Source organism: Glycine max, chromosome 11 (assembly GCF_000004515.6).
Source record: "Glycine max cultivar Williams 82 chromosome 11, Glycine_max_v4.0, whole genome shotgun sequence".
NCBI classification, from domain to species: Eukaryota; Viridiplantae; Streptophyta; class Magnoliopsida; order Fabales; family Fabaceae; genus Glycine; species Glycine max.
The window spans coordinates 9,359,553-9,364,986 of record NC_038247.2 but is presented as its reverse complement, the minus strand read 5'-3'; the positions used below and the strand labels follow the sequence as shown (position 1 = coordinate 9,364,986).

The 5,434-nt window shown below is 32.8% G+C and overlaps 1 pseudogene; it reads right to left on the bottom strand.

Annotated features, from left to right (window-relative positions):
• On the bottom strand, positions 1-4,739 carry LOC100808238 (extra-large guanine nucleotide-binding protein 1-like; annotated as a pseudogene).
• Positions 4,740-5,434: the final 695 nt, after the last annotated feature.

Below are 5,434 nucleotides of genomic sequence, written 5' to 3'. Positions count from 1 at the left end.
ATAGACTCTTTTTTGTAAGACGTAAAAGATTTTATAGAATGTAGCATGTAATGTTTATAGAAAAATTTTGTCTATATCTTGATTTAAAATTATTTTATTGTTTTTAGTAAAAAATTTGGTTTTGTTTAAAAATAATATTTTTTACACTTCTTAACATGAAACATACCTTTATAAACTCATGACAGATAATAAGATTAAACTTAAACTATAAAAATATAAAATAAGTCAAATCAGAATTTAATCAAGACCAATTCATTTTCACTCTAATAATCAACTCCAAAAAATGACACACACCCAAAAGAGAAAAAGAAATCATTGAAAGTAAAAAGAAAAAAAAAATTCAATGAAAGAATAAATTATTTAAATTTTTAATTGGTACCAATCAATGAATTTTTTTCAGGAAAACATTAAGAGATTGTAGACTACTAGTTTATAATGGGGCAAGGGATGACTGTGATAATAATTACTTCATTTGACTGGAAGCAATATAAGGTTATTGTAGGAAACTAAATAAGGTCCTTAATTTGACAATTAGTACTTTTTAATTTTAATTAGACATTTTCGCCTAAAAATAGTGAAAGAAAACAATAATTATATGTGCCAGGCGTATGATTTTAAGTACATTCTTAGAATACTTCAAAAAAAAAATATCTGCATAAAGTTTATCTCTATCTAGCACACAAATGCCAACGTCTATAGTTAAGTCGGCATTGAGAATGAACTTTGGTAAACTTTAATTTTGTGTGATTTTCATTTTATAAAATCTGATTTTAGTTAAAATTATATTTTAAGTGAAGTGAATTTTCTTTTTTGGCATAACCTGGTCTTCATGCATCTACATAATCCCCCTAGTGATTGTAAAATCACATTTAAAAAAAAAAAAAGTAAGTGCATGTTTAGGTTGCATCGTTTCCTTCAATATTAATCCCAGTATTGATTCCAAAATGTGAGAGAAAAAAAAAATCAATAGAATTTTCTAGGAGCGGTGGTAGTTATATTTTTCATAATGGAGGATGATTGCTATGTTTATTAATACTAGCCGTTTTATGTTTACTGAATCAAAGTCACAAAACCATTCACATTGTGTCAGAGGAACCTGTTCAATCTTTTCCTCAAGCAGGTCAAACTTGGTCAGCAATAAAAGGAATTTCTTGTTGCTGAAGACTCTCTGAGTGGTGATGCTTTCAAAGAGATGTTTGGCTGCTAAAATTTTGTTGATAGAAACTCCATTACTGTCTACTATGTACTCATCATAGTCAGTTAAGGCCACAGAAAATAAGACTACATCAGCGTCTTCAAACATGTCCAATCACTTGCAGTTTTCTCCAAGGCTTTTTGGATGTACTCTGGTGAGCTGGTACCTACAAGCACAACATAAAAATGTGGTAATAAAGATTTCTGTCCATTGCCAAGTTGTTTTTATCCATTGCAATGTCTATGCTTTGAGTGACATAAATCAGCTAGTTTAATTAGTTTTGGTTTGAAATTAAAAAAAAAAAAAGAAAAAAGATTGTGCATTACTCTAAAGCTAAAGATGGTTCGCTAACTAGACTTCAGTTCAATTCAAAAGTAATATATTATCATGTGTAAACTTGATGAAATGAAAGGTGACCTGAGTGAAGGATCATCTTCATACTCAGGGTCCAATGAGTCCTCATGACCTGTCACAGTATATGAAAATTCCATAGAAGAAAGGCCATTGGATAAGGTTATCCCCTCAGCATACAAGATGTCCATGTCCAAGGGTTCATAATCTATCCTGGAAATTTCAACAGCCTGCATCAGAAGAAATATTTAGAGGATGATGTGATTGAGGTAATCTTGTGTTACATATTCTCCATACAAAATTCCCACTAAACTGATTGAGGTGGTAATCCCGTGTCTTATTTAAAGTAACTCTAGTAGTCCAAATGGGATTAAAATAAGAAAAGATAAACAGTTTTTATACAGTGATAAACCATTTATATTGTGTCAAATCAGTTATTCCAACTCTATTCCCAAACAGAACTATTAATATAGAAAATGGCAACATAGTAGAAATAGAACAACTTCAGAAAAAAATAATAATAAAAAAGCTGCATTAAATGTTAATAAGTGGAATCAGTTATGAGAGTACAAATGAATTATCATGTGATGATGAACATGTGGAGGGCAAAGCATTATCTTACCCTTTCTAGAAAATAACTCGCACTTCTTGGTAGATATTTTATTTCATTTATCCTTTTGTATGTGGCCTGAATGGCTGCATCCCTCCACAGTTCCTCCACCAGTGGCGCATATTCACGTGCAGCTGCTGGAAATATTGCATCCAAGTTACCTGACACCATGTATTTGAGTAGCCATTCGGAGAATGCTCAGTCTTGGGCCAATGGAATAGGTTGTGTCAACAATTTCCCCAGTTATCCCTGTTGCAAATTAATTATTAATAGCTTTTGCCACTAACATATTACCAATATGTTACATGGAGATTTACAACACCATAGACACGTGGTGATTCTAGACTATACAAATATAATAATTTCTTCTGTGATCTCAACCAACCAAGTTAAATCCCGTTAATTCACATGTGTATTTTATAACTATATGACACTAACTAACCAAACTAACTTCACTAAGATAATACCCCACATTGAAAAGAAGTTCAGTGTCCGTGACTGATACCAAATAACAGTTTAACTTTGTGCATAACAAAGGAGGAAATTAACAGCACTCTTGTTATCAACTCATTCAAGATCAATGTTATCTAGGGGGAAAAATGGTGCACACAAATACTTCATTCAAACAGATCAGATCTCTTGGTTAGATTTTTATTCAAACAAAACAAATTACCAGAAGAAGTTGATTCATCAAAATGCTGTCCGTTAGTTTTCTCGCACAAACTTTCTTCAAAAATTTCTCGCGCCTCCAGTATTAACCCAAGGTACCTATACAAGTTGCTTTGAATTACCAGCTTGATGTTTTGGCGCTCATTTTCAGAGAGAGGAACATTATACAGAAGCTTGGCCTGCAATAAAAGGTTGAGTCTTAGTGTTACTAAAACTGAAGCCTTCAACTTGAAATTTACCAATAGTTCTTCAGATGTCAGGGAACTATACAGTATACACCACAAAAGGGAAAAATAAAATAAAGTCAAGACGCAATTTCTAAGGCAAAGATTAAGCACTAGCAATGTGTTTGACAAGAATCAACCATTAAATATTTATAAGCAAAATTGTCATTACTTACACACATATATCAACAAAAATCTTTCTAAAACTGATATTATGGAGAAAAATAAAAAAGGAGCTGCATGGAGGAACCTTAAAAGCTTTCAATACATTTTGCAGTAAACTCAAACTAATCTAAGTCTTACATACAATACTATATTGATTAAATTTGGACATAACATAGCCCATATTATGAGACTACAAGTAAATTCAAGAGCTGAAATTAGAAGCACATCAAATACAAAACAAATGCATGAGAAAATAATTTCTCTCTAGCAGCATCTTACCTGTTCAAATATGGTACATGTTCCTGACTTGACAGAACCAACTAGTAAAAATTTGTGAAGCGTTTACTGTTGAAGGTTATGTTCGCTAATTTCGTTTTCTCCTTGGCTGGCAGGAGTCAAAGAGCTAGAAGGAACTGGCAGTGACAGCATTAGAGAAGCTAGCTTCATTGTAGACTGTTAAAAGAATTCATACCACAGTTATTGGTGAGGGATTTATAACTATAGGAAAAGCCAAAACAAGGCAACATCCATATAACTTAATTAGAATGCACTGATTTTAAAAGTTTTTTACACCTTCCGTCGTCTAATCATGAAATTGTCAATTTGCCATGTATGTAACTTTCTAATAATTACTATAAAAGTCATATCAAATTACTTTTGACAGAATAAAAATCTTTACAAACAATGTATCAAAATTAAACTCTAACATCCATGTACACATGAATTACCTTCTCCCATATATGCCCCTTGACATTTTTCTGTCCCACTTCGATGTATGATCCATCATGACTCATCCAAAAGTCAGTTGTTCCATCACAGGGCACTCCTGCCCACTGCAAAACGAACAAACAGACAAAAGTAACACACTTCAGTTTAACAGTCTCAAAATCCATAACATGAAATTTGCCCAATTCAAGAACAAACCTTCAGTAACCAGAGCTCTTCTATGGTAATCTCTCGACCATTTACAGTTACATTTGTCTTTCCATTGCTTGCATTTCTCTCCAAGTTGCCCCCAACCTCCAACCGTGGGCAAATAATTTGACTTGGCCGTTGACCTTCCTGTATGATCAAGTAGCACACCATAATTAAGCTTTGCTTGTAAAAAAACACATAAAGAGTAACTTGAAGTTCAATAAGCAGCACTCCGAGTCAGATTAAACAAAAATAAAGAGTATTATTATATACGAAAGTTTGAATCTTTAATTACCTTCCCCCAAAATCCAGATGCTTTATCATACCAATAGAAACCGGGTTTCAATCCTTTTGGTGGGTTTGAACAGGTCAAAAGCAAAGTGAGCTTATCCCAATCAAGAGGCTCTCCATTCACAATAACATTTTCTGCTGGTATCTGATTTGTTTCACAAAACATCTCATCCTTAACTGATTTTTTGTTTCTTATTAGACTAATTTTTTGTTTCTACTGACAAAAAATTCTGGATTCTGGATCTCTTAGTGTCTATAACAATCAAACACATTAGGAGATAACCCTTTTTATACCAAGTACAGTTGTGTTTTTGGTCATATTCCAAAGATTCTTTTGGATATAAAGTTCGAAGTCCTATGTTTGTTAAGGGATCACTAAGACGTGGGAACCATATACTTCTCATCTCTGCTAACTCTTTATCTTTCTGATACTCCGTATTTCTTATTCTTCTAACATTCCTTTTGTCCCAAAGTGGGTATTTGGACTGAAGAAACTTGTTTATCTCATTTTAAGCTATTACTACTTCGAAGGTCCAAAAGACATTAATCTACGCAACAGAGGACTTGAAGAATAAAAAAAAAAAAGTAGTCACAAAACCATAGTATTTCCAATTTTGTTGTACTCCTGACTAAAAAAATGTCATTCACAAAGGGGAATTAATTAACTGAACACTTGTGTAATAGAATACTATTTAAAGTAATTAAGTAAGTCTTTGGGAGAATGATGGTAAAAGATTCTAATCCGAATATGTAAGTAAGGACATTTTCTGAAACATTTTTTACAAAGAGCTTAAATTATTTTTCATCGCCTCTACGACCATACCTTAAAAACCATACTAAAAACAACACAATATGAGGTAAGCTTTCACGTTCCGAGGAATTATGAAACAAAGAATGTTCTCATGTTGTGTTGGCCTTTTTTTTATTGTTGAAAGCGAATGGTCGTCCAATGCTGCTCTGTAAAATATCATGACTAACGATTAAGGCCACCATTAGTCCCTCCCATTTGGGGCA